The following is a 12795-nucleotide window of genomic DNA, read 5'->3' on the forward strand; positions in this document are numbered from 1 at the left end:
TATACACATTCCAAATGATCTAGAGAAAAAAAGGCCAAACTTTAAACAAAAAAAAGAAATTTTTTTAATCAATGATCTACGCTTTCATCATAAAAGCTAGAAGGGTAAATTATACTCAAAATAAACTGAGAAGAGAAAAGCTAAAGATAAGAATAACCAATGAAACGAAAACAAATAAAAAACAGAAAAAAAAAATCAATGAGACCAAAATCTGGTTGTTTGGAAGATCAACAAAACTGATAAAGCTCTAGTCAGACTGATGACAGGAAAAAAAAGAAAAAAAAAAGACAGCAGTCACAAATTAACAATATCAGGAATGAAAGAAGGGGTATCACTACTGATTCAATAAACCAGGGGCAGCAAACTATGGCCCAAAGGGTAACTCTGGCTGCTGCCTATTTATTGTAAATAAAGTTTTACTGGAACATAGTCACACTCATTTACGTATAAAATGTCTATGGCTATTTTTGCTCCACAATGGCAGAGTTAACTAGCTGCAATAGAGTTTTTTCTTAAGACTCACAAAGCCTACAATGTTTACTATCTGGCCCTTTAAGAAAGTTTGCCAACCCCTGGTCCAAAGAATGTACTTTTGTTTGAACTATTAACTAATGAGTACAGCCTAAATTTAGATGTTAATTTATAGAAGACTGATAAGTTACAAATGATTTTGATTTTTACAGAGATGCAAATTGTTCCTGTCTAGTAAAAGATAAGCTCAAAGGTTTAATTAAGAAGGCACGTTTTCTTCCCACCTACCTATTATCTTTATTTCTTTATTCATTCATCCATTCAACAAATATTACAATGCATCTGTCTCATGCTAGGACTGCTTTGATGGAGATTATAATTTAGATGGGGAAGACACAATTAAACAGACAATAACGAATGTAGGATTAAATTAGATTAAATAGACATAATAATGAATACAGGATTGCAAACCAGCATAAGTGCTCTGAAGGAAAGAAATTCAGCCTTTATAGAATAAAGGTAGCTAAACCTGGAATTAACTGAACAGGTATACTATCGCACATGTGACATGCTATCAAAAATATTCACTGTGTGTTGTTTGAAATGAAAAAAATATTGGAAATAACTTATAAGCTTCTCAATAAGAACTGGTTAACTAAATTAAAGACGATCCATGCAGTTATGGGGATGAATAAAGCTACTTTATACAGTACTAATATGCAGTGATATCTAGGGTACGTTATGTAGAAAAAGAAAAGTTCAGAGCAGTGTGCATAGTATGCTACAATTGGTGTAGCGAGAGAAAGAATATAATGTTTATGCATATATTTGCATAGACTATTTTTGGAAGAATAGTCAAGAAGTTGGCACGGTTGCTTTTAGTAGGGAAATGAGGTAGCTCAAAAGACTGAAGTGAGAGACTTGTCGGTTCACTAAATACCCTTTTTTACCTTTTGAATTTGTACAATGTACATGTAATATCTTCTGAAAGATAAATTTTAAAAATTTAAATAAACAGAAATTTCAATGGCTTTCCAAGGCTCTTAGAATGATAACCAAAAAAAATTTTTTTAATGTTTATTAATTTTAAGAGAGAGTGTGAGCAGGGCAGGAGCAGAGAGAGAGGGCAAGAGAGAATCCCAAGCTCGACACCATCAATGCAGAGCCAGATGCAGGGCTTAAACCCACAAACCATGAGATCGTGACGTGAACTGAAATTTAGAGTTGGATGCTCAACCAACTGAGCCACCCAGGTGCTCTGATAACCGGAATTCTTGACATAACCTAAGAAGATCCTGTATGATCTAGACCATGCCTACCTTTCTGGCCCCAACTTGTATCATTGCTCTCCCTCTGTCGTGCTCCAACTCACCAGGCTTCTTTCATTCCTCAAATGGACTATGCTCCCTCTCCTAACTGGGCTTTGCGCATGCTGCACTCTCTAGTGGGAACTCTCTTGTCTCCCTTCTTTACCCAGTTAACTCCTCTTATGAGATATCAGTACAGCCATCATTTCTTCAGAGAAGCCTCTATGCCAGGTCAGGTCTCTCCGCTTACACACTCTTTGGGCCCTGTTGCCCCTTTCCTTCAAAACAATTATAACACATAAAATTACATTTCTTTGTGCGATCATCTGCTCAATGTCTTCCCCACCCCACCCCACACTGTAAGCCCTAGGATGACAGGACCATGTCTGTTTTGTTTTTTTTTCTCTCACCACTGTACCTCCAACTCTAGCATGAGATTGGCACATTACACTGCAGGTGCCCCAAAATATCTTTTTCAAACCTTTTTTTTTAATGTTTATTTATTTTTGAGAGAGAGTGCGTGCACGTACACACACACACACACACACACACACACACACACACACACACGTGAGTGGGGGAGGGGCAGAGAGAAAGGGAGACATAGAATCTGAAACAGGTTCCAGGCTCTGAGCTATCAGCACAGAGCACGATGCAGAGCTCAAACTCACAAACCATGAGATCATGACCTGAGCCAAAGTTGGATGTTTAACCAACTGAGTCACCCAGGCACCCCCCAAAATATCTTTTTGAATAAATGCACAAATAAATGCACATGTGCATGCATGAAGTATTGAAAGAATCCATGAGTAAACTGTCAGGAAACCAGGTGGCCTGATATCAGGTGGGTCATACTGAAGACATCCAGGCTGATAACAAGACTTCAAAAAGAGATGAGGCCCATATGCCACAATAAATGAGGGGGGTGAATGATGGTTGGTAGATGAATAATGATTAGGGAAGGGTAGGAAGTGGTATAAACCTCAAAGAGCAGAACTTTTTCCATGACACTGGAGGAGTACTGTTCAAGAAGTGACAGTGACGAATGATGAGGACATCAGTTCCACCTCCAAATTCAGAGGTACATGGGATATGGAAGAATGAGCAACCATCGCCTGCAGGCTAGAGGGAAAACCATGTCTTCCTCCAAGAGAAAGCCAGATCTATCTAATATCTTAACTCACAAGTTTCAGTATGAGAGGATTTAATAATGCAATGGATTCTTATCACAGTTAAAAAGTTGGGAAGGGAGGGTGGTAAATGTGAGTTGAAAAACACAGAGTTATTCAGGAATGTCATGTCAGACTCACACAAATCACAACGGTTAGGTACTTTCTAGCAAGAAAAAAGGAGAGGATGGAAAATTATGATGATGAACTGATGACAGGGTTGCTGCCTATCCATCCTCGGTACAAATGGTGAAAGTTGTGAGGCAAATCACAGAGGTACTGTGGAATCTGGGGGAACAGATTTAGACTCAGGAGAAATGGTTAAGGCAATTTATGGGAATTACAAGGTTGAAGGGAAAGCAGCAAAAAATTCTAATTATCTGGTTGTTGCTAGCAGCTCTGGTCAAATCCAGATCTTTGAAAGAAGAGGAGATAAAAGTGGGGGTGGGGAGAGGGAGCTATAAGACTGGTCTGACCTGCAAAGGTCTTCTTTTGCTTCCATGGCTCCCTGAAGAATGTCACATAAGCTACACAACTATGTGGCAGCATAAAAGAGAAACGTTTCATAACCCAAACACTTCCCCTGCTTTGTGAGGTGACCTGGAAGCCTCAGTTAGAGATCTTACCATTACTCTGGGCTGGAGAGAACCCGTTCAGTGAGGGAAGAAACAACCTGGGGGTTCACACAGGATATTTCAGACTCTCTCTACCTCACTCGTACCTTTTGATTGACATATTCTTACAATTATTACTAAAGCTTAGTAATGACGGCTAAGATCTCTGATTCATCTGAATCTTAACTGACAATTTGATCCTTTGTCAAGGGAATAGAGAGCCTGGGAAAGGACAAATGGTCAGAAGCACTTAAGTCTTTGACAGTGACCAAGAGTAAAAACAAATGTGAGGTCTGGGGCAGGTTAACTGTCTATGGCATTGCTAAGAAAATTAATCTCAGTCAGGAGTGGAAGTACTCTGATCTCTCAGTTCACATGTTTACTTAGCAGGATTTTGACTGAGTTTTTTTTTTTTATTAAATGTTATTTAATGTTGCTCCATTATGTGTTCAATAATAAAAATATGGGGGAAAACCAGTTCTTTTCCATCTATTCAGTAGATCATAATTCATAATTTAGCCCTCTTAGAGGGCTAAAAGACATGGGATCCAGATTCAGCTCTAGATCAATCATTTACTACAATTTAACCTTTGGAAAGTAATTTAACCTAAGATTCAATTTTCATTGTTTTCATTGTTGTTACTCTTGAGAAAAAGAGTTCATCAGAGGAGGAAGCAGGGGAGCCCTGGTAGAGTCAATATTGGATTCTAGAAGTAACTTGGATAAAAGGTAAGATGAAAATAAGCTCCAATTTTAGATCAGTTCCTCTCCTGCCCACGCCGTCATAGCCTGGCTCCGCTCCCAGGGCCTAAGCAAAAGCAATATTAAATCCTTACAAAAGAGGGCTTACATAGAACCTTAGACTGAAAACCCTTTGGGAAAGTCTGGAACTCACTCCTGGTAGAAGCATGTAGAAAGCTTACCCAGTGGAGAACAGGAGGACAGAGCCAATCCCTTTCCTTCTAAAGCCATGGCAAAGCAGAGAATACAGGGCTCCCATATGTATTATTTGGAGAATCCCCAAAACAGGAAGCTCTGGAACTAGCAATACCTACTTATTATTACCGCCTCTCAAAATACAAAATTCTAATAAATCTAGCACAAAATCTAGACCAGGTTTCATAATCCCCAGCAGCAGAGTAGAGAAGTCTATAGAAAAAAAAAAATTATTACCAATGGAAATTCATCAAATACTTTAGGAAGCTGTGAACAACTCTAGAAATACTTAGACAATGCTGTTACCTCTGGCATTTGTAATTCTCAGGTAACAAGCCTGACTCTTCCAGCTAACTTGGAAACTTCAGAGTTTCCAAGACAGAGCTGGCAACCAAGAAGGAAGCAGATACAGAACACCCACTACTTTAGGAACCATACTGTTATGGTCATTGGGAATTCATACTTTAACCAAATTCATCAAACTGAATCCCAATGGAAGGACTGACATGGTAGAAACGAGAGTAGAGAGAACGCCCCGTCAGTGTTATTAAAAAAAAAAAAAAAGAACAGTTGGTAAATTCTTCTCTTGGGGGACAAAGGGAAACCAAGTTTCTGTGGATAATAAGGCATGGTAAGAACATTATATAAGCAAAATTTGCACTTACTTTTAATATTCATTCAAACTAAAATTTCAGAATTTTATAATATGGTCAAGAATCCATTCAAAGCTTTCCTTTGATTATTATACCTGTAATGAACTATTATCAAGCAGTAAAGCAGAAGCCCTAAATTTGGTGAAGTCAGTGATTGAACTATGGCTCCACACCAACTGTCTTCCTGCAGCTACAATCAAAAGCATGCATTCTTTTAGAAGCAATAGGTCTTAGCCAAGATGGCTGCCATATGAAAAGCAGACAGCAGGGATATTATCAATCCCCAAAACAACTGACAGGAACCGTTCAAATACAAACCACCTCAGGGGGCACCCTCCACCTTCCTTTTGACTGTCAGCATGTCTATCACCTGCACACCCACTAACAAACAAACACAAAAATGGTTCCAGTGACTCTCCACACCAGTTCTCTCCCACAGTGGGGTAGCATATTCAGAAAGCAAAGCAGAGGTGGTAACTAAATCCTCTGAAGGGCACAATCAGATATTATGAGGTTTGGAAAAAGCCAGGGTAATAACTGGTGCCCTCTCTCCTCTTCAAAAGGGCCAACACTTTTTTCCTCAACTGCACACAGGTTAGAATGAAAGGTGGCAGCAGCCTCACAAAGCAGCCCTTTGAAAAGAAAATAATTACTATTCATTGCCTTTGCTGTGTGCCTAGCTTTGTTAAGAGCACAGTTTGTTAAATGTTGTGGTGTAGGTGATTTGCTGAAACTAAACTAACTGCTACACAAGAATTAATAGGCTTTGTGTCCATATTCTGACTCCTTTTCCTTGACAACATATAATATTTCCATTTTTCCCAAAGACCATTCTGATCAAAGACAAACTCCCCATGGAACCAGCTGCCCAACAGATGTCTCACAGCCACTGTTCACATTAACTCCTGATTGCCTGCTAGATGGAAAACAAGCTTCCAGCGACTCAATCACAAAACCTGAGTCCTATAGCACTTCTCTGATTAAGCGTACTTGGAAGAGTAAGTCGCCTCCTGTAAGACTTTCACTAAAGAAGCCTTGAAAGTACTGGATTGTGGCAAACTGCTGAAGAGAAAAATCATAACATCTCCTTAGAAGATGGCAATATTTACATGCAAAAGAGGGGGAAAAGGTTCTTTTAATCTCTTATTTAAGGCAGAATATGGACACTTTAAAGGACCTATGAAAACCCCCCCTCATTTAATCTTGGTTTGATGAAAAAATACATCCAATCTCCAAGGTGAGGTTCATACAGAACCGTCTGGAAAACTGAGTTAAAAAAAACATTGTTTCCAAAAGAAAATCCCATATCAAGATCAATACCCTTACTCCATCTCACCCCATCTTCTGTCCCTCACCCCATGGGTTGAGGCTTTGGCCCCTGAAATAAAGACTGCCAGAGTCTGAATCTCTATACAGTCAACTTACTAGCTGTGTCATCCTGGGTCCCATTTCTTGGTTTCTTCATAAGTAAAAACAGGAATGATGGAATGATGGTAACAGTACCTAAACTCACAGGGTTATTATAGATATAAAAGAAGGTAATCTATGCAAAGCACTTAACACAATGCCTGGTATGTAGTTAAAGCTCAGTATATATTAGCTGCCATTACTTCTGTTGTTCCAACAGTGCATTTCAGCACAGGTACCACTCCTTCCAGAAAGCCTTCTTTGATGAAACCTTTACCCCCAGATTCCTCTCTGCATATCCTCTATCACAGTATTTCTCCCACTGATCATATCCCTTTGCTTACCTCACACACTCTGCCCTGTTGAAGTGCTGGAGTTGTATGTTGTAACTCTGTATTTGTAGGCACAGTAAAATGCTTGGCATGTAGAAGGTGTTCAAAGAATTGTTTAATTTTAAACATTTACCCAATATTGAAATAAATTTATGCTATTTTTTAAACGAACAAAATCTAGCAAAAGATGTCAGCTCCACTACTTGACTACTTGAATTGTAGTCGTTCGAATCAGCTCCTTAATCGTAATTAAATTTCCTTGACTAAAAGAAGGCAGGGACAGAAGAGAAAAGCAAAGTTCTCAGCTCACTAAGAAACGAGAACTGGCTTTCCGGGTTAAATTGGAGAGAGCACTGAATGGGAGGTATGAGGAGATGTACAAAAAGAAACTGAAGAAAAGCGAAATGGATTAAGAGATCTTTGCGTCTAAAGTAACCAGCTAGAAAACAGCCTTTCCTGCCTACACTGAAACATCCTTTCAAACCACAAAGCAATCTTTCCTCGTGAAAGGACCAACCACATTTCAGTTCCCCAAGTTATCTATTTCAGAACACGCCAAAGGAAGGACAGGCTTTCACCATAGAACTTTCTGAACAAAGTGGCAGTGGAAAATAGTTTCCAGTTCACCTAGACAAACAGCCATCCATCACAGATGACATCTAGATCCATTCAATTTTCCTTCTCCCAAGCAATAATGGGAAGGAAAAGAAAAAAAAGCTCAAGTTCTGGTCACCTAGGTGGAAAGACAGAAACCAGTCTATAACAATTCTAATGCCTATAGCTTTTACCTGATATTTATTTTAAAAATCAGAAGTTTGGGGTGCCTGAGTGGCTCAGTCGGTTAAGTGTGCAACTTCAGCTCAGGTCATGATCTCGCAGTTCATGAGTTCGAGCCCCACATCAGGCTCTGTGCTGACAGCATGGAGCCTGGAGCCTGCTTCAGATTCTGTGTCTCCCTCTCTCTCTGCCTTTACCTCACTCATGGTCTCTCTCTCTCTCTCTCTCTCTCAAAAATAAACATTAAAAAATTTTTTTTGAAAAAATAAAAATCAGAAGTTTGCATTAACTAGATGCAATTGCTATTAATTTCAAAGACCTTTCTGTTAAGGTTTAGTCCAAAGCCATTTTTACAACCAAGCTATAAGTGAGAATATTAATCAAAATAGTGGTATAGCTGAAAATAGCTCTCCTGCCATAAAGTTACCTGTTCAAAAATGATCCAGTCATCAAGGCTTTATAATATTTAAAGGAAGATTGAAGGCAAATGATTAAACCATATACTTAAAAACAAAACAAAAAACACCTGTAACTAGGGGGTTACATTGCTGCATATAATATACTCAGAATCTCCTGCTTCGCTTTTTCTCCCACCACCTTATGACTAAAAGACTCTGGAGAATGCTGTCAGCAAGAAACGCACGCCTCCAAGCCACAGCATGAAAGAACGAACCCACACCTCTCCAAGTAACACGGGCTTTGTACTTCAAAAAGCACAGGTATCAAATGATAACAGATAAACTTCAGCCTATACATAAAAGTGGTTCTAAAAAGAAACGTTTTTTTATAGAGAAAGCCCCCAGGTATGGTGTCACGAATCTAGCAATTCCCTACATGGCCCACTTGTAGAGGTTATTGTTAAAAACCTGCAGCTGACTGCTGTCTCTGACTGCAGGGCTGATAAATTATTTGCATTCATCACAATCATACCAACCTTCTCTGGAAACCCACACAATGAACCTTGAATCAGAGCCCTGCTTTGTTTTTCAGGAAGGTTTTAAAATTTTTTTTGCTGGTTGATTTGGTTTTCTAAAGAGAAGGTCATTTGGAGGACTGTGGCAGAGGGATGTAAATTATATAAAATAGCAGTGAGCTTGGGAGGAAATAAGGAAATAAGGGAGCAAGCCATGAAGTGCTCTTTCAGCAGATATGGCCAATAGAGGAAAAGTTTGTGTCAATTTATCCATTAAAAATCTCTCCTTTTGGAGTATTATGTAAGTGTCATAAAAAAAAAAAAAACTGCAGTGGGCTGAACTGGGCCATGTGAGGACTCAATACAACCAAGCTTCGAATACTTAAATATCTTAAACCACTTTTTGCTTATAGCAAATAAAATGCAGAGCTGCAGATGCTTCCTCATCTGTGTGTAAATGAAAGCAAAACTGTGTGAGTAGTTAGTATTCTTAGAATTTTTGAGAGCCAGTTTATTTAAATTAAATCAAAGCCAATCTGTATCTGTACAGAAATAATTTTCTCAGGGCTCTTGTTCTCTAGACTTTATAGAGCTGTACATACTCTTCTCTCTACCTCTCCCTCTGAGATCAAGAAGTGAAAAGAGCTCTCCAGGTCCAAAACCACTTCACATGAATCTGGGAGAAGGAAGTTCAAAGGGATCAGAGTATCATTCGTCTTAGCAGCCCATTATAGAACAGGGTTCAACTCTTCCCTGCCCGGTTCTTTGTGTTCCCATAGCACATCTTGGAATTTATCATGTTTCTCTATGTTTCTATATCTATCTCTGCTTCCATAGTGTGAACTCCCTGATGACAGGAACTGGGTTTTATTTAGCTGGAGACAGTGTCTGTTGACCTGAATTGTATGTTTCTACAGTATGTACATAACACCCAGATTTTATCATCAAGTGACTTCAATTAAACATCCTAGAGAAGGTATTAAAAAGGCAGTAAGCATATAAGGCACTGACTATAAGACAACACATATGAAGAACTAGGGATCGCAAATATTAGGAAAGTGCCATCTAGTTAAAGTCATCTATACAACGCAGCACCAACATTCAGATAATTTGGTATTGTTTGGTTTATTTATTGTAGTCATGTGGCTTTTAATAGATTTCATTTTGATGACATGTACTTACATGTATCTTTCTCTTATACCTCCATTTTCAAATTCATTGTAATACACATTCTACTGACAGAAATAAAAATTGGGGCCAAATGGTCAACACCTCCCACTACCCAATTATCCAGTACAGACTCCCTCTAGCCACAGAGAAACTGACCTTTCCTTATCATCACCTAAAATAGCAATATTATTCCGCTGCTTCAAAAGTGACATTAATTCTAGGTGGGGCAATAAGGATATCCAAGTACGTGTGTGTGTCTCTCTCTCTCTCTCTCTCACACACACACACACACACACACACACACATTCCCCATAGGCACACAGGAAACTCCTTGAAAACACATCATACACAGGGCCTTCACTCTTTACCTCTTCCTTCCCACTGACACAGGCAGCCATGCTGCCAAGGCAGCAACCCCCACGTGAAGTATGAGAGTGGAGGCGAAACAGCTCAATCAAAACAGCCTGGAAAGGAAAGGAGGGTATGCGTGTCAGTGAAAGTCTCCGTGGAAAGGCCAGACAAGTTTTGCTTCTGCCTTGACCATCCGAGGCACATAGCCCTATTCAAGGTCTGCTTACCTGAGCTTAAAGGCCAAGCCCTCCCTTTAACCTTTCATAGAACAGGTAACATGAAAATTCACCCCAGTATTTGAAAAGTGCATTGTGAGAAATGTCAGGGTGCAGCTCGTGAGCATACTCCGGAGAGCACAGCTGACAGGCATGTTGAAAATAAGCAGTTCGGGACTGATGAAATAGAAGGCACAGGTAGAAGAGAAGCTCAGCACTGCTTCAGCACTTGGGGGCTGTGTTGCTTCAGGCTAAAAGCCACAGACTGACCCAGCAGGATGCAGATTACTCAACTTTCTGAAATGGAATCTGGCTCTTCAGCTTCTCTCCACAAGGTCCCTTCATTTATTCTGATTAAGACTCACTCATTTTACCTGGCCTACTTCCATAAGCCTCCAGCTGACTCAGGTTGCCCCCAGTTAAGGACAATAAACACTGAGCTGTATTCACATTCATACGCGCGTTCGCACGCACACCAGAGGAGTCATTTCTTTTAAAAGCCAGTCCTGTCAAACTTTTAAGCCTGAATCTGAAATTAGAGTAGAGAAGTAAAACCAAATCAATATAAATTCCCCACCTCCCAGGTCTGATAATACTAGACATTCTCTTATTACCTACAAGTGAGAGAATCCACGAGCAGACATTTATTTCAAACGCAAATGTGCTGCTGGATTAGAATCAAAGCATAATGTTAAGCCAGTTGGAAGAAAGACAGCATTCCTAAAAATTCTGTCATTTAGTGGAAGGGTTTAAAAAGGGGAATTGAGGTGAGCTACATGGGCACTCACCTTAGCGGCAGAGTCTGAAGTTGATGGAGTTTCAGATAGGCCTTGGCCAGCATTCCTGTCTGCTTTTGTTTCTCCTAGAACAGTGTCTGTGATGGTTAATGCGCCATTCAGGATATTCTTAACTCCTGCTTATCTTAAGGTATTTTACAGTTTCCTTTTGTGATTGACCAGAGAAATTCAGAATTTGTATAATCTGGTGCTTGTCTGATACTAAGCCCTGGAACTGTTCACCAGAGGGCCTGAGTAACCAACCTGATGCCGAAAAGGCAGGAGCACACGGATGCAGAAAAGAGTTTCCAGAGCTCACTGGTTGGGTATACGTAATACTTATGAAGTCACCAGAGGACAAACACTTCCAAGTTAGGGGCAAAGGCTGCAGCTGTCACACTGTCCCCAAATCTCCAGATAACCACCTTCACCGCTTATCTGGGGCCATGGGTTATTAATGGTGGAGCAAGTCAGCTGGACTGAAAGGAAAGATGGAAACATTGTAGACAGGGGCTTCACCCACACAATTATGAGCAGAAGGTTACTCTACTGAGACCAGACATCAAATCACCTAGTCTCCTACATTTCTAGGATTTTGCAAGAACTGGGTCTCCACTGTCATTGAATTACCCTGGGACCCTAGGGAGGCCTCAGCCTCTCTGAAGGGAATCTTGATGCCAGTAACATCATCCTTTCAAAGAGATTTTCTGTTCCTTAGGAATGGCAAAGGAATCAACATACTGCACGCTCCATGAGGGCAGAGACCATGTGTCTCTGACTCACCACTGCATCTCTAATGCCCAGGATTGTAGGTACCCCAAAAAAACGTTTTGAAGAAAGGGACTAACTCTGGCAAGCTACTTCTGACACAAAATCCGAAAGTGCTATTGAACCAGCCACAGTCAATGCAATAACCTGGCCTATCACACGGCCTTGCCAAGCATGGGCACATCAACGGTTTTGGGGAAAGCGAACCAGGGCTCAGGGTCAGGTGGTGTCATGATAGCAGAACAGAGTCCTCTTCCAGAGGAAAAGTATCCTTGGCTGAAAGAGGAAACAAGTAGTCAGTCATGCTCCTTAGTGGAATTTTATAATCATGGAAAACACACAATGTAGTTCATCCTACCACGGCTTCCACCAACCTCAGGCCTATAAAGCCATGTGAATGGAGGTCTCCTTTTCCCGACAATGCAGAAAGACCAGCTGCCTGCCTTCATTCTACTTCTAAAAATGTGGGAACTGAGATCCCACTGGGTGGAGGTTTAAGAAGCTAGGAGAGACTGCAAACCTAATGCCCACTGCGTCATCTTGCAGTTAGACAAGAGTTTAACCAAACAGGATATTATGTTATCATGTTACAATGACTACTGTTAACACTTGCTGAACTGTCACTTATGTACCTGGGAGTAGGCTAAACACTTTGCATAAACATTTTACTTAATCCTTACAACAATCCTATGAGAGGCACTGTCATTCTCACTTTGAAGATAAAAAACCTGATGAAATGTGGGTTTCGGTAATACCACCCAGTATGTAAGAGAACCAGGACTCAGAGCCAGGCCTGTCTGACTCCTGAGTCCATGTTCCAAGCTCTTGCTACTCTGCCTCCTCCTGTCTCTTGCTGGGTCGATGAATAGGTAGGTATCAAGACCAATTCTTGCAGCTTCTAAAACTTACCCATTATTGCCTGAAATCAAAAGTGGT

General features: G+C 40.3%; 1 protein-coding gene across 3 annotated transcripts in view; it reads right to left on the reverse strand.

Annotated features, from left to right (window-relative positions):
* KIAA0319L (KIAA0319 like) overlaps positions 1-12795 on the reverse strand; it is a 95504-nt gene that overhangs the window by 70712 nt on the left and 11997 nt on the right. The window contains exon 1 of one of the 3 annotated variants that reach the window (XM_032594257.1): positions 10118-10189. The exons of the other annotated variants lie outside the window; for them this stretch is intronic. The gene's annotated coding sequence lies outside the window, so the exon portion shown is untranslated. Of the gene's footprint in view, positions 1-10117; positions 10190-12795 lie in introns of those variants that run through there. 3 annotated transcript variants of the gene reach the window in all.

The sequence above is a fragment of the Lynx canadensis genome, chromosome C1 (genome assembly GCF_007474595.2).
Source record: "Lynx canadensis isolate LIC74 chromosome C1, mLynCan4.pri.v2, whole genome shotgun sequence".
NCBI classification, from domain to species: domain Eukaryota; kingdom Metazoa; phylum Chordata; class Mammalia; order Carnivora; family Felidae; genus Lynx; species Lynx canadensis.